At 38.4% G+C, this 22,891-nt stretch overlaps 1 pseudogene across 1 annotated transcript in view; it reads left to right on the forward strand.

Moving 5' to 3' along the window:
* Positions 1-1,680: 1,680 nt before the first annotated feature.
* Positions 1,681-22,891, forward strand: part of LOC308611703 (ubiquitin-like modifier-activating enzyme 1) — a 40,415-nt pseudogene continuing 19,204 nt past the window's right edge. The window contains exon 1 of the transcript in view: positions 1,681-1,849. The product of the transcript in view is annotated as a ubiquitin-like modifier-activating enzyme 1 (transcript). The remainder of the gene's footprint in view (positions 1,850-22,891) is intronic.

A 22,891-nucleotide genomic window follows, 5' to 3' on the forward strand; every position in this document is an offset into this window, starting at 1 on the left:
ACCATGGGCACTATCACCGTGAGATTTGTGTACATATGCACTCTCACCATGGGCACTATCACCATGAGCAATGTCACCATGAATACTGTCAACCAGTGTATTGTCACCATGGGCACTGTCACCGTGAGCACTACACCGTGAGAATTGTGAATATGGGCACTGTCACCATTCGCACATTCACCATCGGCACTATCACCATGAACACTGTCACCATGAACACTGTCACTGTGTCCAGTTTCAACATACACACTATCACCGTAAGGACTATAGCCTTAAGCAATGTCACCATGAGCAATATCACCGTGGACACTGTCACCATGTGCAGTGTCACCATGGGCACTTTTACCATGAGGACTCTCACCATGGTTAATATCACCATGGGCACCGTCACCATGAGCACTGTCACTATGAGAATTTTCACCATAGGCACTGTCACCATGAGAACTGTCACCATGATCACACTCAACGTAAGAAATGTCACCATGGGGACTATCACCATTGGCACTATCACCGTGTGGTTGTCTCCAGGAGCACTATCACCATGGACAATGTTTCCATGGACAGTTTCCCCATGAGCCCTGTCACTATTGGCACTGTAACCATCGGCACGGTCACCGTGAGCACTGTCACCATAGGCCTTGTCACACTGTGTGCTGTCACCATGGGCACTGTCGCTGTGGGCACTGTCACAATGGGAAGTATCACCATGGGCTTTTTCAGCCTGGGCACTCTCCCCGTTTGCACTGACACCCTGACATCTATCACCATAAAAACTATAAAGATGGGCACTGTCACCATGAGCACACTCACCATGAGCACTGTTATTTATGGCACTGCCAACATGAGCACTGTCACCATGAGCCCTGTCACTATGGGCATAACACCATGGGTACTGTCACCATGGGAATTGTCACCCTAGGTACTCTCACCATAGGCATTATCACTGTGAGAATTGTGAACATGGGCCCTGTCACCATGGACACTATCACCATGAGCACTGTCAACATGAGTACTGTCACCCTGGGTATTTTCACCATGGGCACTGTCACTGTGAGCACTACACCATGAGAATTGTGACTATGGGCACTGTCACCATGGACACTCTCATCATGGGAACAATCACCATGAACACTGTCATCATGAACACTGTCACCATGTACACTGGCACCATGAGAACTGTCAGCATGGTCACTGTCACCATTAGCCACTGCAACCATGTGCACTACCACCATGGGCACTGTCAACATGGGCACTATCACGGTGAACACTGTCACCATGTGCACTGTCATCATGGGCACTGTCACCAAGGTCACGACCACCATGTGCACAGTTACCATGGTCACTATCACAGTGATCACTGTCACCATTAGAACTACCAACATGGGCACTGTCATCATGAGCACTTTCACAATGGGAACTGCCACCATGGGCACTATTAACGTAAGCACTCTCACCATGGGCACTATCACCAAGGGCACTGTCAGTTTCAGCACTATCACCATGGGTATTGCAACCATGACCACTGTCACCACAAGCACTGTCACCATTCTCAGTATCACCATGAGCACTGTCACCATGGGCACTATCACCATGAGAACTGTCAGCCTGGGCACTGTCACCATGGGTATTGTGACTTTGGGCACTGTCACCGTGAGCACTGTCACTTTGGGCAGTGTCACAATGTGGACTTTCACCATGAGCACTGTCATCATGGGCAGAATCACTGTTAGAACCGTCACCGTCGTCACTGTCAAAATGGGAACTGTAACCGTGAGCACATTCACCGTGAGGGCTGTGACCATGGGCACTGTCACCATGGGCAGTGTCCCCATGGGCAATTTCACTGTTGGTACTGTCCCCATGGACACTATAACTATGGGCACTGTCACCATGAGCTCTGTCACCATGGGCACTTTCACCATGAGCACTGCCACTCTGACCACTCTTACCATAAGATATGTCACCATGGGCACTTTCACGATGGGCACTTCCAACAGTGGCACAATCACTGTGAGCACTGTCAACAAGAGCACTGTCATGGTGGGCAGTGTCACCATGTGCACTATCCCTGCAAGAACTATCACATTAAGCAATGTCACAATGGGCACTGTCACCATTTGCACTGCCACCATGTGCACTATCACCTTAGGCACTTTCACCATGAGCATTTTATCACTGAATAATGTCACCATGGGTACTGTCACCGTGAGAACTATCACCGTGAGCAATGCCATGATGGGGACTGGAGCCATGGGTCTTGTCACTATGAGCACTGAAACAATGGGCACTATCACCGTGAGAAATCTCACCATGCTAACTCTCCCCAAGGGCACTATCACGGAGAGAAAAGTCACCATGGGGACTGTTACAGTCAGTATTCTCACCTTTGACACTCTCATTGTGGGCACTGCCACCGTGAGCAATATTATCATGAACACTGCTACCGTGAGCACTATCATGATAAGAACTGTCACCATGGGCACGGCCACCATGGGCATTCTCACGGTGTGCACTGTCACCAGGGGCATTGTCACCATGTACACTGTCACCATAAGCATGATAACCATGGGCAATCTCACCATGGGCACTATCACCATGAGCAATATCACCATGGGCACTGTCACTATTTTGCACTGCCAAAAGATGCACCATGACCATGTGCACTGTCACCATGATCAGTGTCACCATTGGTAGTCTCACCATGGTCACTGCCACCATGAGCACTGTGACCAAGAACACTGTCACCACGAGCACTGCCACCATGAGCTCTGTCACAAGAACTGTCACGATGAGAACTGCCACCATGGGCAATTTCACCATGATTACTGTCACCGTGGGTATTGTCACCTTGGGCAATGTGATCGTGAATACTATCACTGTGAGCACTATCACCCTGAGAACTGTCACCACGGGCACAGCCTCAATGCAGGCTGTAACCATGAACACTGTCACCATGGGCACTATCACGGTGAGAACAGTCACTGTGGTCACTGTCACCATGGACACTGTCACGTGAGCACTGTCACTAAGAGCGTTATCACCATAGGCACTGTCACCATGAGAACAGTCACCATGGAGACTCTCACCATTGGCACTCTCTCCGAGGTGTTGTCACGATGAGCACTATCACCATTGGCAGTGTCTCCATGGGCAGTTTCACCGTGCGCACTCTCCGAATTGGCACTATTACCATCGGCACTGTCATCATCGGCATGGTCACTGTGAGCACTGTCACAATGGGTGTGGTCACAATGGGCACTGTCACCATGGGCACAGTCACCATTATCACTCTCACCATGGGCACTGTGATCTTGGGCACTGTCACCATGGTCTCTGTCACCGTGGGCACTGTCACAATGGGAAGTATCACCATGGGCTTTGTCAGCATGGGCACTGTCACCATAGGCACGGCCACTGTGACATCTATCACCATAAGCACTGTAACCAGGGGCACTGTCACCATAAGCACGGTCACCATGAACACTGCCACAATGAGCACTATCACCATGGGCAATGTCTCCATGGGCAGTTTCACCATGAGCACTGTCACTATTGGCACTCTCACCATGGGCACTGTCACCATTGGCAAGGTCACCATTTGCCCTGTCACCACGGGCCTTGTCACACTGGGTGCTGTCACCATGGGCACTGTTAGGGTGGTTTCTGTCACAATAGGAAGTATCACCATGGGCTTTGTCATCGTGGGCACTGTCCCAGTGTGCACTGACACCGTGACATCTATCACCATAAACACTGTATACAAGGGCACTGTCACCATGAGCACGGTTACCATGAGCACTGCCACAATGAGCACTGTTATTTATGGCACTGCCAACATGAGCACAGTCACCATGAGCACTGTCACCATGGGCATGACCCCATGGGCACTGTCACCATGGGCATTGTCACCTTAGGTACTCTCACCATAGGCATTATCACTGTGAGAATTGTGAACATGGGCAATGTCACCATAGGCACTGTCACCATGGGCACTCTCACCATGAGTACTGTCCCCCTGAGCATTTTCACTTTGGACACTGTCACTGTGAGCACTACACCATGAGATTTGCGACTATGGGCACTCTCACCATGGGTACTCTCATAATGGGAGCTATCACCGTGAACACTGTCACCATGAACACTGTCACTCTGTGCAGTGTCACCATGCACACTGTGACCGTAAGGACTATCAACGTAAGCAAATTCACCATGAGCAATGTCACCATGGGCACTGTCACCATTTTGCACTGCCAGCATGTGCAGTGTCAAGATGGGTAATATCACTATAGGCACATTCACCATGAGAAATGTGACCGTGTGGAATGTCTCTATGGGCCCTGGCACCATGGGCATTGTCACTGTGAGCACTCTCACAACGGGCACTATCACCGTGACAAATCTCACCATGGTAACTGTCCCCATGGACACTGTCACCGTGAAAAGAGTCAGCATGGGCACTGTCACTGTCGGCACTTTCACCATGGGCACTGTCATTGTGGGCACTGTCACCATGGCCACTGCAACCTTGTGCTCTGTCACCATGAACACTGTAACAATGTCCATTATCACCGTGTGCACTGTCACCATGGGCACTATCACCATGAGCACTGTCAGCATGTGCACTGTCACTATTTAGCACTGTCACCAGGTGAACTACCACCAGGGGCACTGTCACGATGTGCACTATCACTGTGAGCAGGGTTACCGTGAGCACTGTAACAATGCACAGTGTCACCATCGGTACTGTCCCCATGGGAACTGCCACCAAGTGCAATGTCCCCATTAGCACTGTAACCACGAGCACTGACTCTTTGGGAACTGCTATTATGAGCACTGTCACCAGGAGAACTGTTACGATGAGAACTGCCACCATGGGTATTTTAAACATGAGTACTGTCACCATGGGTATTGTCACCATTTGCACTGTCACCATGAGAACTATTACAGTGAGCAGTATCACCGTGAGCACTCTCACTGTGGTCACTGTTACCATGAGCACTGTTGCCCTGGGTACTGGCACAATTAGGACTGACACCATGAGCCCTGTCACCATGGGCAATATCACTGTGAGCACTCTCACCGTAGTCACTGTCACCATTTGCACTGTTACCATGAGCACTGTCACCATAGATGATGGTGCCGTGGCCAGTGTCACCATGGGCTCTGTTATCATGGGCACTGCCACCATGTGCACTATCACTGTGAGCACTGTCACCATGGATACTGCAACCATGAGAAATATCACTGTGAGTACTGTCTGCATGGGTTGTCACCATGTGCACTGTCAACATGGGCACTGTCACAATTTTTCACTGCCACCATGTGCAATGTCACCATGGGCACTATCACTGTGAGAATTGTTACCATGAGTACTGTCATCATAGGCACTGTCACTAAGGGCACGGCCACCACGTGCACTGTTACCATGGTCACTATCACCGTGAACACTGTCACCATGGGAACTACCAACATGGGCAATATCATCATGAGCACTTTCACAATGGGAACGGCCACTATGTGCACTATCAATGGGCGGACTCTCACCATGAGCACTATCACCATGGGAACTGTCACCGTGAACACTGTCACCATCAGCACTGTCACCATGAACACTATTACTGTGAGCACTAGCACCGTGAGCACTCTCACCGTGGTCACTGTTACCATGGGCACTGTCACCATGAGCACTGTCACTATGGGTACTGGCACAATGCTGGCTGTCACAATGAGCCCTGTCACCATGGACACTATCACCATGAGCACTCTCACCGTGGTCACTGTTACCATGGGTACTGTCACTGTGAGCACTGTTACCATAGGCAATGGCACCGTGGGCACTGTCTCCATGTGCACTGTCATCATGGGCATTGTCACTGTGGGCAGTGTCACTGTGGGCACTGCCACCATTGGCACTATCACTGTGAGCTTGTTTACAAAAACAAGTTTGGGCACGTTCTTTACCTTATTATGTCGGTCATGTAATGTCACATTCTAACTTGCCTGGAAGCATATGTGAAGGTAATCGCCAAGGTGACCTTTTGACATGAATTGACGCTTTCCCTTGTATTGAGGAGGCACAAGTTTCACATAATTTGCATCATCATAATTCTGCAGCTCTGTGATGTCAATTTCAACTGCCCCAGGAGATAGCCAGATTTATAATTAAAAATTGTCCACTTTGTCCAACTTATTCATCCAGTTTGCCCATGGGGGTCAACCCTAGAGGATTATTACCTAATATGTTATGGCAAATGGATGTAACTCCTGTGCCAACTTTTGGAAAGCTATCTTATGTACATGGTTCTGTGGATACCTATTCTCATGTAATTCTTGCATCAGGAAGAACCGGAGAAGCTTTTAAGGATGTTATGCAACACTTATTTTTCTGTTTTGCCTTTCTAGGCATTTCAAAAGCTCTAAAAACTGTAACGCTCCTGCCTACGTTTCTAAGGCTTTTAAAGACTTTTGTGAAAAAATTAATATTTCCTATTCTACGGGAATCCCCTATAATCCTCAGGGTCATGCAATAGTGGAAAGAGCCCATCATACTTTAAAAGTTCAAATTACAAAATTACAGCAAGGGGAATTCAAGTACAGTTCTCCACATCACATTCTTCAGCACACACTATTTGTATTAAATAATTTGAATACTGATTCACAAGGTAATACTGCCATGATGAGACATTGGAATCCTGATATTAATAAACCTAAACCTAGGGTGAAATGGAAGGATCTGCTCAATCGTCAATGGAAAGGACCGGATATATTCTAACCAGCGGCAGAGGCTATGCTTGTGTATTTCCACAGGACACTGACTCACGGTTGTGGGTGCCTGACCGTCTCATCAGACATGTCGGGCCCTCTGACCTCGCCTTACCGCTTTCCAGTCAGGCACAAGCCACCACAGCCGGAGACGTCAGCTGATGAATCACCATCAGCTAAAGAACCGCTGCTGCAGCAGATACAAAACCTCACTATTGGAGAGAGACCAATTATTTGTCTGCCACGTCTGCACCCAAGACCTCACAAGAGACAAGCCATCTCTACGAGAACTTCGAATCCACCAACTTGAGGTCAGTTTAAATGACTTGCTGATGACGCTGAGAAAGTGGTAACAGACCAAGGAGCTACCTTAACACCTGGAAATCTTTTTGTTGCTATGCTTGCTATATAGGCCTGCCAGGTAACTAGGGGAAATGCTTTGGGTAAATCTTATTGGACTTATCTCCCTGATCAACTGATTTTACAAACTCTAGCCTGGGATAATGAGGGTATACCAGTGTCTACTACTATGCCCAGGTTAATGAGAGGAGCCATAAGCTCCTATCCATATGATAAATTTAAAACAAATAATAATTTTACTTTTCATGGAAAATCAGGGTTCCATCCTATATGTTTTATATTTCCATCAATTAATAATTCTGTAGCCTCTCGTAAGGATGGATGTATACCGGTTTTTCTTAAAGGACAGCTTACTGCTTCTCCTTTGAGTCAATCTAATAAGAGACTTTTTTGTTCTTTGATTTATCTAGCACCTGGAGAAGATCCAACTTATAATCAACCTTCCTCACATCTTTAAAATTTCCTCCTTGTAATCCTCCTTATGGTATTCATACAGGAGTACAATCATCTATATTACAATCTCCGGAAGACCAATTGCATAGTAACTGGGATGCGGTAGATACCAATATCGGATTTCCTACATGGAATTATTTTATATATTCTTCAAGAATATATATTCCCATATAGGATACCACAAAAAAATGTGCATGACTGAGTAATCCTGATGCATCTTCTGATTATAGATCTTATTTACAACATCATGCATGTTATGATTTCAATTATGTATATTCAGAAATGGAATTTCTAGGTTATATCGTGGTATTATTTTTAGTATTTTGAGGAACATCCAAATTATTTTCCATAGCGGTTGTACTAAGTTACATTCCCACCAAAAGTCTGTAAGTGTTCCCTGTTTTCTACATGCATGACTACACTTTTATGTCTTTTCTTTTTAGTAATAACCACTATGAAATGTGTGAGTTGATATCTCATTGTAGTTTTATTTTGCATTTCTCTTACTATTAAAGACGTTGAGCAAATGTTCATGTGTCGGTTGGTCATTTGTATGTCTCCTATGAGGGGAATATATTTGCTAAGATCTTCAGGCCACGTTTTAATTAGATTATTCAACTTTTTTTAAAAAAAACTGAGTCTTTTTATGTTTCGACATTAGTCCTGTAGCTGGCATGTTGTTGGCAAATATTTTCTCCCATTCCATAGGAGAATTCCTATGCCTCCTGTTCCATTCCCTCTTCACTCTGTTCAAGATTCTTTTTGTGCAGAGGCTTTTATATTTGATGTTTTCACACATGTTGATTTTCTCCTTTTGTTCCTTCTACTTTTGGTATCATATCCAAAAGAATCATTGCTGACACAAATGCCTTGGAGATATTTTTCTGTTTAATTCTAAGGATTTTGTGATTTCTGTTTACGTGGTGTTAATTTTTGAGTCGTCTAAGATGGATGATCAATTTTATTATTTTCCATGTGGATATCCAGCTTTTCCAACACTACTTAGTGTAAAGTCTATTTTTACTCCACTGTTTATTCTTGTCGTCCTTGTCAAATGTTAGTTGACTGGACATGGTTGAGTTTATTTCTGGGCTCTCAGTCCTATTCTATTGGTATATTGTCTGATTTTATTCTAATTTCACATTATTTTGATTACCGTAACTTTTTATAATATTATGAAACCAGGAAGTGAGTTGCATCCAGCTTTGTTTATCTTGCTGAAAATTGCCTTGTCTATTTTCAGTGTCCTTTGTTGTTTCATACAATTTTTAGGATTATTATTCTATTTCTAGGAAAATTGCCATTGAAATGTTGATTGGGATTCCATTGAAACTATAGATAGCTTGAGTTAGCATGAACATTTTAATAGTATTCATTCTTTCAATTTAGAAATATGGGATACTTTACTATTTACTTGTGTCTCCTTCAGTTTTTGTAAATGTCATATTTTTAGATGTACAGATGTTTTTTTCTCCTTGTTTAAATGTATTCCTAACATTTTATTTTTTTAGGTGCTGCTGTAAATTGAAGTGTTTTTATATTTTTCTGTCAGCTATTTTCTTGTTAGTGTATAGAAATGCAGGTAGTTTTGTATTTTTATTTCAAATCCAACAAAATTACTGAATTCATGTATTAGTTCTAACAGTTTCATGGGGTTTTTGGTGGAGTCTTTAGGATTTCCTGCATACAGAATATGTCATCTTCAAACAGAGACATTTTTAATTCTTCCTTTCCACTTTGGATCCCTTTCATTTCTTTTTCTTGCCTAATGGTTCTGGATAGGGATTCTAATATTATGTTGAATAGGAGTGGTGATAGTGAGCATTTTTTATTTGTTCCTGTCTTAGAGGAAAAGTTTTCAGCTTTTCACAATGAATATGATGTTAGCTGTGGGCTTGATAATATATGATCTTTATTACATTTAAAATGTTTCTTCTCTTCCCAGGTAGTTGAAAGCTTTAATCACGAAAATTTAGAAAATTTTTTCAAACATTTCTTCTGCATGCTATTCGTGTCGTAAATTATTATTTTTTATTTAAAAATGTTAACTGCCCTTGCATCACCAGGAATCATTTCACCTTAGCATGTTGAACATTTTAGTGTGTTATTGAATTTGGTTTGCTAGAATTTTGTTGAGAATTTTTGCATCTATATGTAAAAGGATATTAGCTTGTAAGTTCTTTGTTTTTTTGTTTTGTTTTGTTTTGTTATGTGTTCCCTTGTTATTTCCTTAAGTGGCTTTGTTAATCAGGAGAATCTTGGTTTTATAAAATGAGTTTGGAAATGTTTCCTCTTTTTTAGTTATTTGGCAGAGTTTGGGAAGGACTGGCAATAATTCTTCTTTAAAGGTTCAGTAGAATTCACCAGTGAAACTAACTGATCCTGTGCTTCTCTTTGTTGGGAGAGTTTTGAATACTGCTTCAATTTCCTAAGTCATTATTTGTATGATCAGGATATTTCTTGTTTGTTTGTTTTTTTGCTTCTTCTTGATCGTCTTGCTACGTTTTATATAGGAGTTGTTGGAGATTTATCCATTATTGTGACCCAGATTTTCAGCATTCTTTATAATTCTTTGTATGCTATGGTGTCAGCTGCAATTTCTCCTCTTTCAGTTAAAGTTTTATTTATTAAGCTCTTTTTTTCTCATCGTTAGTCTAGCTAAATCTTGGCAATTTTATTATCCTTTCCAAATACCAACATGTGGATTCAGTTTTTCCTAATTATCTGATATTTGTTTTATTCATTTCCATTTGAATCTTTCTTATTTTTTCCTTTTATTCCTGGTGCTTAGTTTGTTCATTTTCCCTGGTCCTTCATGTATAAGCACAAGTGGTATATTTTAGATCACTCTTTTCTCTTTTAGAAGAATCTATGATTGCTAAAATTAACTCATCCATTGACTGATTTTTCTACATTCCAAACGTTTTGGTATGTTGTCATTTTCGTTTATCTGAAGGTAGTTTCAGATTTCCCTTTTGACTTCTTCCTTGACCCATATATATTTCCAGTGTGTGTTGTACAATTTTACATATAAGGGATTTTTCTTTTTCTCTTGTTATTGATTCCTAGCTTCATAGCATAATGATCAAAAAAGATGCTTAATGTGATTCTGATCTTCTTAAATTTGTTAAAGCTTGCTTTATGTTTCAAGACAGTGTCCATTCTGGGAAATGTTCCTTCAGCACTTAAGCAGAATATGGATTTTGTTACTGTTGAATGGAAGTTTTCTATAAGTTTATTAGGTACATTTGGTTTCTTTATTAATTTTCTAAGGTAGAAAGTGGGATAATATAGTCACTTACTATTATCTGTTTTATTGTTGATTTATCCTCTCAGATCTGTTTATTTTTGGTGGGGGTGTGGTGGTATGCGTGTCTCTCACTGTTGTGGTCTCTCCCGCTGCGGAGCACAGGCTCCGGATGTGCAGGCTTAGCAGCCATGGCTCATGGGCCCAGCCGATCCACGGCATGTGGGATCGTCCCGGACCCGGGCATGAATGTGTGTCCCCTGCACGGCAGGTGGACCCTCAAGCACTGCACCACCAGGGAAGCCCCTTATCAGATCTCTTAATAGTTGATTTAAATATTTGTTTAATCCTGAAACATTCAGTACATATATGTTTACAATTATTATTTCCTCTTGATAAATTGATCCATTATCATTGTTTACTGACCTTCTTTATCACTTGAGAACTACTTTGACTGAAAGTCTGTATTACCTGAGATTGGGAGATCAAGTCCTGCACTTGTTTGGAAACTGTTTGGACTATCAGTTTCTATTCCCTCACCTTCAGCTTATGTGTGTCCTTAATGATAAAATGGTTCTTCTAGACAGCATATTTTTTTTATCATTTATATGGCAATATAACTGTTTTACACTGTTGTGTTAGTTTCTGCTGTATAATAAAGTGAATCAGCTATAGGTATATTCCCATATCCACTCCCTCTTGCATCTCCTTCCCACCCTCCCTATCCCACCAAACTAGGTGGTCACAAAACACTGAACGTATCTCCCTGTGCTATGCAGCAGCTTTCCACTAGCTACCTATTTTACATTTCGTAGTGTATATATGTATATAGGACTCTCTAACTTCATGCCAGCTTACTCTTTCCACTCACTATGTTCTCATGTCGATTCTCTACATCCACATCTTTATTCCTCTCCAGCCCCTACATTCATCAGAATGTTCTTTTTAGATTCCATATATATGTATTAGCAAAAAGTTTGTCTTTTTTTTCTTTCTGAATCATTTCACACAGTATGACAGACTCTAAATCTATCCACCTAACTGCAAATAGTTCAATTTTATTTCTATTTATGGCTCAGTGATATTCCATTGTATATATATGACACACATTCTTTATCCATTCTTCTGTCAATTGACACTTAGGTGTTTACCTGTCCTGGCTATTGTAATTACACCTGTAATGAAATTTGTGGCCCATGACCCTTTTGGAATTATTCTTTTCTCAAGGTATATACAAAGGAGTGGGTTTGCGGTGCCATATATTAGTTCAAGTTTTAGGTTCTTAATGACCTCCATATTGTTCTCCATAGTGGCTGTAACAAGTTACATTCCCACTAACAGTGCCAGAGGGTACCATTTTCCATACACCACTCCAGAATTTAGAGTTTGTAGAATTTAGAAGTTAATGGCTATTCTGACTAGTGTGAGGTGATACCTCATTGTAGTTTGATTTATATTTTTTAGTGATTCATGATATTGAGCAAACTTCTATGTGTTTTATTGCAATCTGTGTACCATCTTTGGAGAAACGTCTATTTAGGTCTTCTGCCCACTTTTGGATTGTTGTTTGTGTTTTTTCATTTAGAGCTGTATGAGCTGTTGGTAAATTTTGAAGATTAATCGTTTGTCAGTTGCTTCATTTGCAAATATTTTCTGATTCTGAGAGTTGTCTTTTGGTCTTGTTTATGGTTTCCTTTGTTGTGAAAAATGTTTTAAGTTTCATTAGGTCCCATTTGTTTAATTTTGTTTTTATTTCCATTTCTTTAGGAAGTGGGCCACAAAGAATCTTGTCGTGATTTATGCCATAGAGTGTTCTGCCTATGTGTTCCTCTAAGTGTTTGATAGTGCAGAACCTTACATTTAGGCCTTTAATCCATTGGTGTTTATTTTTGTGTATGGTGTTAGGGAGTGTTCTGATTTCATTCTTGTATATGTAGCTGTTCAGTTTTCCCAACACAACTTGTTGAACAGGATGTCTTATCTCCATTGTATATTCTTACCACCTTTATCAAAATTAGGTGACCATATGTGCATGGGTTTACCTCTAGGCTTTCATTCCTGTTCTGTTGATCTATATTTCGGTTTTTGTGCCATTACCATACTCTTTTGATTATTGTACCTTTGTAGTATAGTCTGAAGTCCTGGAGCCTGATTCATCCGGCTGTGTTTTTCTTTCTTAAGAGTGCCTTTGGTATTCAGTGTCTTTTTTGTTTACATACACACTGTGCAATTGTTTCTCCTAGTTCCCTGGAAAATGTCATTGGTAATTTGATAGGGATTGCATTGACTCTGTAGATTGCATTAGGTCATATAGTCATTTTCACTATGTGGATTCCTACAACCCAAGAACATAGTATATCTCTCCATCTCTTTGTATCCTCTTTCATTTCTTTCATCAGCATCTTATAGGTTTCTGCATACAGGTCTTTTGTCTACCTTGGTATGTTTGTTCCTATTCTATTTGTTGCAATGGTAAATGAGAGTGTTTCCTTAATTTCTCTTCAGATTTTTCATCATTAGACTATAGGAATCCCAGAGATTTCTGTGCGTTACTTTTGTATCCTGCTACTTTCCCAAAATCATTGATTACCTCTAGTCATTTTCTGGTAGCATCTTTAGGATTCTCTATGTGTAGTATCATGTCATCTGCAAAGAGTGACAGCTTTAATACTTCTTTTCAGATTTGGATTACTTTTATTTCCTTTTCTTCTCGATTGCTGTGGCTGAGATATACAAAACCATGTTGAATAAGAGTTGAGAGGGTGGGCAACCTTGTCTTGTTCCTGATATTAGTGAAAATACTTTCAGTTGTTCAACATTGAGGACGATGTTTGCTGTGGGTTTGTCATATATGGCCTTTATTATGTTCTGGAATCTTCCCTCTATGTCTACTATGTGGAGGGTTTTTATCATAAATTGGTGTTGATTTTTTTCGAAAGCTTTCTCTGCATCTATTGAGATGATCATATGTGTTTTCTACTTCAATTTGTTAATATGGTGTATCGAGTTGGTTGCTCTGCATATATTGGAGGATCCTTGTATTCCTGGAATAAATCCCACTTGATCATGGTGTATAATCCTTTTAATGTGCTGTTGGATTCTGTTTGCTACTATTTTGTTGAGGATTTTTGTATCTATATTCATCAGTAATATTGGCCTGCAGTTTTATTTTTTATTTTATTTTTTTGATGTTTTGTCTGCTTTTGTTATTAGTGATGTTGTCTCCATAGAATTAGTTTTGGACTTTTCCTCCCTCTGCTACATTTTGGAAGAGTTTTAGGACAGGTGTTAAACTCTCCAAGCCAGAAAGTACTGGCAGGACATTTTAAGTGATGAAGGAGAAAAACCTGCAAAGAAGATGATTTTTTTTGAAATATGTAAGATCACACCATGTTTGTTTTTATGTCTGACTTCCTTCTTAAATACTTCTTAACTTGTTGTACTTCTTCTCAATATGTCTTACTATTACAAATGTTGATTTAACATAGTGCTCTCAAGGTTCACCCATTTTTGTTACAAAAGGCAGCATTTTCCTTCTACTATGCCTGAACATATTTTTATTGTGACACCTTTTTTTTTCCTGCCACACAATATACTTTTCTGTGCCACATTTTCTTTCTCCATTTATTCATCCTAAGTGTGTTGTTTCCTGTTATGACATTTGAGAGTGATGGTGCAGTATACATGGGATGCAGGTATCTTTATGTTTTTGTGTGTTTCCTTCCTTTGTAAAAATACCCAAAGAGTTTTTTCTGGATGATTTTGTAGTTCTAATTTTTAGCTTTTTGAGGAATCTTCAAACTGGTTTCTAGAGCAGCTATACCATTCAGCATTCCTAACAAGAATGTAGGAGGGTTCCATTTTGTCATGACTGCTATCTTCACTTTTTTGACAATAGACAATCTAATAGATATGAGGTGATATTCCACTATAGAGGTTTAGCGCTTTCCTAATATATGTTCATCATTAACCACTTATGAGGTATTTGTTTCTAATATTTTATGCTATTCTGTAGATTGCCTGTTAATTCTATTGATTGTTTCCTTTATTATATAGGAATGTTTCAGTTCAATTTTACTTCACTTAACTTTTGATTTTGTTGCCTGCTCTACTGCTGTCATAGCCAAGAAATTATTGCCAAGGCCAATCTCGAGAAGTTTATTCCTTGTCTTTTCTCAATGGATTTGAAACTTTTTGGTCTTAACTTTAAAGCAATTTCCAAAACATTTTTGAGATATAATTGACGTATAATGTTGGTAGTTTTATGGTACATAGCATGATGATTAGATTTACATCTATGTTGAGAAATAATATGATAATAATGTTAGTTAATACTTCTATCACCTCACATAGTTACCAATTTTGCGTGTGTACTTTAAGAACACTGAAGATCTACATTCCCAGTAACTTTTAAACATGCAATAAAGTATTGGTAACTAAGTCACTATCCTTTAATTTAGATCCCAAGAATTTACACATTTTATAACAGGAAATTTTTGCTCTTTGACAATCATCTCCCTATTTCTCCCCTCCTCACACCTATTAAATATGTATAAACGCTCTTTTTGATGAACTCACCATTTAGATTTCATAAATAAGTGGGACCACACAGTTTGTCTTAACGTCTGATTGTTTCACTAAGCATAATGCCCGCAACTTGATTTCATGTGGTCACAAATCGCGGGAATTTCTTTATATGACTGTATAATATCCATTGTGGTAATATATACATTTCTAAATCCTTTTATCATTGATAAACTGTTAGTGATGATGCCTTGAATATTATAGATAAATATTTAGACAGTAAACATGGGAGTGCAAATATCTCTGTAAGTTAACTGATTTCATTTCCTTCAAATATGTATATTCAGAAATGGAATTGCTATGATATATGGTGGTATTATTTTTAGTATTTTGAGAAACATCCAAATTATTTTCCATAGTGGTTGTACTAAGTTACATTCCCACCAAAAGTCTGTAAGTGTTCCCTGTGTTCTACATGCTTGACTACACTTTTCTCTGTTTTCTTTTTCATAAAATCCACTATGAAATGTGTGAGTTGATATCTCATTGTGGTTTTATTTTGCATTTCTCTTACTATTACAGATATTGAGCAAATAATCATGTGTCAGTTAGTCATTTGTACGTCTCCTATGAGGGGAGTATATCTGCTAAGATCTTCAGCCCACCTTTTAATTAGATTTTTCGCTTTTTTTTAATTGAGACTTTTTATGTTTCAACATTCTCCTGTAGCTTGCATGCTGTTGGCAAATATTTTCTCCCATTCCATAGGAGAATTCCAATGCCTCCTATTCCATTGCCTCTTCACTCTGTTCAAGTTTCTTTTAGTGCAGAGGCTTTTAAATTTGATGTTGTCACACATGTTGAATTTTCTTTTTGTTCCTTCTACTTTTGGTATCATATCCAAAAGATCCATTGCTGAGACAAACGCCTTGGAAATATTTTTTTCTGTTTAATTCTATGGATTTTATGATTTCAATCCATGTTGTGTTTATTTTTGAATCGTCTAAGATATGTGTTCAATTTTATTGTTTTCCATATTGATATCCAGTTTTTCCAACACCACTCAGTGTAAAGTCTATTTTTACTCCATTATTTATTCTTGTCGTCCTTGTCAAATGTTAGATGACTGGACATGGCTGAGTTTATTTCTGGGTTCTCAGTCCTATTCTATTGGTCTATTGTCTGTTTTTATGCTAGTCTCACACTGTTTTGATTTCCGTAACTTTGTATTATGGTTTGAAACCACGAAGTGCGTTACATCCAGCTTTGTTTACCTTGCTGTAAATTGCTTTGTCTATTTTCAGGGTTCTTTCTTGTTTTGTACAATTTTTAGGATTGTTATTCTATTTGTAGGAAAATTGCCATTGAAAAGTTGATTGGGATTGCATTGAAACTATAGACAGCGTGAGGTAGCATGAACATTTTAACAGTATTAATTCTTTCAATTTAGAAATATGGGATAGCTTTCTATTTACTTGTTTCTTCTTCAGTTTTTGAAAATGTCATATTTTTAGGTGAACAAATGTTTTCGTCTTCTTGCTTAAATATATCTCTAAGATTTTATTTTTTTTGGTGTTACTGTAAATGGAAGTGTTTTCTTTATTTTTCTGGCAGCTATTTTCTAGTTATTGTATAGAAATGCTTTTAATTTTGTATTTTTATTTCATATCCAACAACATTACTGAATTCATTTATTAGTTTTAACAGTTTCATGGGGTTTTTGGTGGAGTCTTTAGGATTTCCTGCATACAGAATATGTCATCTTCAAACAGAGACATTTCTAATTTTTCCATTCCACTTTTGATCCCTTTTATTTCTTTTTCTTGCCTAATCGTTCTGGCTATTGTTTCTAGTATTATGTTGAATAGGGGTGGTGATAGTGGGCATTTTGTATTTGTTCCTCTCTTAGAGGAAAGGTTTTCAGCTTTTCACCATGAATATGATGTTAGCTGGGGCCTTGATAATATATGACCTTTATTACATTTAAAATGTTTCTTCTCTTCCCAGGTAGTTGAAAGCTTTAATCACGAAAATTTAGAAAATTATTTCAAGCATTTCTTCTGCATGCTATTCGTGTCATAAATTAAAATTATTGATTTAAAAATGTTAACTGCCCTTGCATCCCCAGGAATTATCCCACCTTATCATGTTGAACATTTTAGTGTGCTATTGAATTTGGTTTGCTAGAATTTTGTTGAGAATTTTTGCATCTATATGTAAAAGGATGTTAGCCTGTAAATTTTCTGAATTTCCTTTGTTTGTATGTTTGTTTTGTTTTGTTTTGTTTTGTGTTTTCCTTGTTATTTCCTTATCTGGCTTTGATAATCAGGAAAATGCTGGTTTTATAAAATGAGTTTGGAAATGTTTCCTCTTTTGTAGTGATTTGGGAGAGTTTGGGAAGGACTGGCATAAATCTTCATTAAATGTTCAGTAGAATTCACCAGTGAAACTAACTGATCCTGGGCTTCTCTTTGTTGGGAGAGTTTTCAATACTGCTTCTATTTCCTAAGTCATTATTTTTATGATCATGATAATTTTTGTTTGTTTGTTTTTTGCTTCTTCGTGATTGTCTTGCTTCATTTTATATAGGAGTTGTTGGAGATTTATCCATTTTTGTGACCCGGTTTTTTATCATCCTTTATAGTGATTTGTGTGCTTTGATATCAGTTGCAATTTCTCCTCTTTTAGTTAAAGTTTTATTTATTAAGCTCTTTTTTTCTCTTTGTTAGTCTAGCTAAAGCTTGTCAATTTTGTTATCCTTTCCAAATGCCGTCACTTGGATTCACTTTTTCCTAATTATCTGATATTTGTTTTATTCATTTCCATTTGAATCTTTCTTAGTTTTTCCTTTTATTCCTGGTGCTTAATTTGTTCATTTTTCCTAATCTTTCAGGCATAAGGTAAGTCCTTTATTTTAAATCATTCCTTTCTCTTAATATAAGAATTTATGATTGCTAAAAATAATTCATTCCTTAGACTGAGTTTTGTACATTCCCAAAGTTTGGGTATATTGTCATTTTCATTTATCTGAAGATAGTTTCAGATTTTCCTTTTGAGTTCTTTCTTGACCCTTAGATTTCTCCAGTGTGTGCTGTATAATTCTACGTATTAGGTTTTTTTCACTTTTTCTATTGTTATTGATTTCTAGCTTCATAACATTATGATCAAAAAGGTTGCTTAATGTGGTTTTGATCTTCTCAAATTTGTTAACGCTTGCTTTATATTCCATGACAGGTTCTATCCTAGGGAATGCTCTATCTGCAGTTAAGAATAATGTGGATTCTGGTTCTGTTGGATGGAACTTCTATATAATTTTATTGGGTACATTCAGTGTCTTTATCAATTTTCTAAGGTATAAAGTGGGATAATATAGTCCCTTACCATTATTAGTTTTACTGTTGATTTCTCCTATCAGATCTGTTAATGGGTTATTTATATATTTGTTTAATCCTGCAACGTTCAGTACATATATATTTACAATTATTATAACCTCTTGATAACTTGATCTATTATCATTGTATACTGACCTTCTTTATCAATTGTGAACTATTTTGACTGAAAGTCTGTATTACCTGTGATTGGGGGAGCCATTCCTGCTCTTGTTTGGAAACTGTTTGGACTATCAGTTTCTATATCCTCACCTTCAGCTTATGTGTGTCCTTAAAGTTAAAATTGCTCTTGCAGACAACATATTGTATTTTTTATCATTTATATGGTAATATAATTGTCTTACAATGTTGTGTTAGTTTCTGCTCTATAACAAAATGAATCAGCTATAGGTATACATATATCCCCATATCCACTCCCTCTTGCATCTCCCTCCCACCCTCCCTATCCCACCAAGCTAGGTGGTCACAAAGCACTGAACGTATCTCCCTGTGCTATGCAGTTGCTTTCCACTAGCTATCTATTTTACATTTCGTGTGTATATATGTACATATGACTCTCTCACTTTGTGCCAGCTTACCCTTTCCACTCCCCATGTTCTTAAGTCGATACTCTACATCTACATCTTTTTTCCTGTGCTGCTCCTACCTTCATCAGAATCCTTTTTTTTTATATTCCATATATATGTGTTAGCAAATTGTTTTTCTTTTTCTCTTTCTGACTTCACACAGTACGACAGACTCTAAGTCTATCCACCTAACTTCAAATAGCTCAATTTAATTTCTCTTTATCTCTGAGTAATATTCCATTGTATATATATATGCCACACCTTCTTTATTCATTCATGTGTTGACTGACACTTAGCTTTTTCCCTGTACTGGCTTTTGGAATTACACTTGTAATGAACTGTGTGGTCCATGACTTTTTTGAATTGTGCTTTTCTGAGGGTATATGCACAGTTGTGGGATTGCAGGGTCATATATTAGTTCTAGTTTTTGTTCCTTAATGACCAACATACTGTTCTCTATAGTGGCTGTAACAATTTACATGCCCATTAGCAGTGCTGGAGGGTTTTGTATTCCCTACACTCTCTCCAGAATTTATAGTATATTGATTTTTTGATGACGGCTCCTCTGACTAGTGTGAGGTGATACCTCATTGTTGATTTGATTTATATTTCCATAATGATTCATGCTCAACATGAAAGGTTGAGCAAACTTTCATGTGTTTTATTGCAATCTGTGTATCATCTTTGGAGAAATGTCTATTTAGGTCTTCTGCCCATTTTGGATGGTTTGTGTTTTTTGTTTTAGAGTTGCATGAGCTGTTGGTTAATTTTGGAGATTAATTCTTTTTCAGTTCCTTCATTTGCATATATTTTCTCCCATTCTGAGGGTTGTCTTTTGGTGTTGTTTATGGTTTCATTCCCTGTGAAAAAAATTTAAGTTTCACTATGTCCCATTACTTTAATTTTGTTTTTATTTCCATTTTTCTAGGAAGTGGGTCAAAAAGAATCTTGCTGTTATTTATGTCATACAGTGTTCTGCCTATATTTTCCTCTAAGTGTTTGATAGTGTCTCACTGTACATTTAGTCCTTTAATCGATTTGTGTTTATTTTTGTGTATGGGGTTAGGGAATGTTCTAATTTCATTCTTGTACATGTAGCCATTCAGTTTTCCCATCACCACTTGTTGAAGAGGATGTCTCATGTACATTGTATATTCTTCCCTCCTTTATCAAAAATAAGGTGACCATATATCTGTGGGGTTACCTCTGGGCTTTCTACCGTGTTCCATTGCTCTATATTTCTGTTTTTGTGCCAGTACCATACTGTCTTGATTAATGTTGCTTTTAGTATAATCTGAAGTCCAGGAGCCTGATTCATCCAGCTATGTTTTTCTTTCTCAAGATTGCTTTGGCTATTTGGCGTGTTTTTTGTTCCCATACACACTGTGAATTTTTTTCTTCTAGTTCCCTTGCAAATGCCATTGGTAATTTGATAGGGATTGCATTGACTCTGTTGAGTGCATTATTTCATACAGTCATTTTCACTATGTTGATTCTTCAAACCCAAGAACATGGTATATATCTCCATCTCTTTGTATCCTCCTTCATTTCTTTCATCAGCATCTTATAGGTTTCTACATACAGGTCTTTTTTCTACCTGGGTATGTTTGTTCCTATTCTATTTTTTGCAATGGTAAATAAGAGTGTTTCCTTAATTTCTCTTTTAGATTTTCCATCATTAGCCTATTGGAATCCCAGAGATTTCTGTGCATTAATTTTGTATCGTGTTACTTTACCAAATTCATTGGTTAGCTCTATTCATCTTCTGGTAGCATCCTTAGGATACTCTATGTGTAGTATCAAGTCATCTGCAAAGAGTGACAGCTTTACTTCTTTTCTGATTTGGATTCCTTTTATTTCCTTTTCTTCTCTGATTGCTGTGCCTGAAACGCCCAAATCTATGTTGAAAAAGAGCTGTGAGGTTGGATAACCTTGTCTTGTTCCTGATCTTGATGAAAATACTTTCAGTTTTTCACCATTGAGGATGATGTTTACGGTGGGTTTGTCATATATGGCCTTTATTATGTTGAGGAAACTCCCCTGTATGCCTACTATGTGGAGGGTTTTTATCATATATTGGTGTTGAATTTTTTCGAAAGTTTCCTTGCAGCTCTTGAGATGATCATATTGCTTTTCTCCTTCAATTTGTTAATATGAAGTATCATGTTGATTGATTTGCATATATTGAAGAATCCTTGTATTCCTGGAATAAACTCCACTTGATCATGGTGTATTATCCTTTTAAGGTGCTGTTGGCTTCTGTTTGCTACCATTTTGTTGAGGATTTTTGCATCTATATTCATCAGTGATATTGGCCTGTAGTTTTCTTTTTTTTTATTATATCTTTGCCTGGTTTTGGTATCAGGGTGATTGTGGCGCCATAGAATTAGTTTTGGAGTCTTCCTCCCCCTGCTATATTTTGGAAGAGATTGTGAAGGAGAGTTGTTAAACTCTCCAAGCCAGAAGGGACTGGCAGGATATATTTAAAGTGATGAAGGAGAAAAACCTGCAACGAAGATTATTTTTTTTTCCTATAAGTGAGATTACACCATTTTTGTTTTTATATGTCTGATTTACTTCTTAAGTACTTCTTACTTCTTATTTCATCATACTTCTTCTCAACATCTCTTACTATTAGAGATGTTGACTTAACATAGTGCCATTAAGGTGCACCCATTTTGTTACAAAAAGGCACCATTTTATTTCTAGTATGCCTGAATATATTTTTATTGTGCCACTTTTATTTCCTGCCACACAAAATAACTTGCTGGGGCACCTTTCCTTTATCCATCTATTCAGGCTAAGTGTGTAGTTATCCTGGTATGGCATTTGAGAATGATGGTGCAGTGTACATGGTATTCAGGTGTTTTTTAGAGTCGGCATTTTTCCTTCCTCTTTATAAATAACCAAAGATTTTGTTCTGGATGATTTGGTAGTTCTAATTTTTGGTTTTATGAGGAACCTCCAAACTCTTTTCTAGAGTGGCTACACCAAACAGCATTCCCAACAAGAGTGTAAGGTGGTTCCCTTTTGTCATGCCTGCTGTCTTCTCTTTTTTGATAATAGCCAATCTAACAGATATGAGGTGATATCCCACTACTGAGGTTTTGCACTTTCCTTATGTATTTTGGATATTAGCCACTTCTAAGGTACGTGTTTGTAAATATTTTATACTATTCTATAGATTGCCTGTTAATTCTGTTGATTGTTTCCTTTATTATGTAGGAATGTTTCAGGTCAATTTCACTTCACTTAACTTTTGATTTTGTTGCCTTCTCTCCTGCTGTCATTGTCAAGAAATTATTGCCAAGGCCAATCTTGAGAAGTTTGTTCCTTATCTTTACTCAAAGGCTTTGAAACATTTAGGTCCTATCTTTAATACATTTTCCCCAACATTATTGAGATATAATTGACATATAACCTTGGTAATTATAAGGTACACAGCATGATGATTAGACTTATATCTGTGTTGTCAAATAATGTGATAATAATGTTAGTTAATACTTCTATCACCTCACATAGTTACCATTTTTTTGTGTGTGCTGTAAGAACATTTAAGATCTACTTTCCTAGTAACCTTGAAATATGCA

This window comes from Mesoplodon bidens, assembly GCF_964165515.1.
Source record: "Mesoplodon bidens genome assembly, contig: HAP1_SCAFFOLD_518, whole genome shotgun sequence".
NCBI classification, from domain to species: Eukaryota; Metazoa; Chordata; class Mammalia; order Artiodactyla; family Ziphiidae; genus Mesoplodon; species Mesoplodon bidens.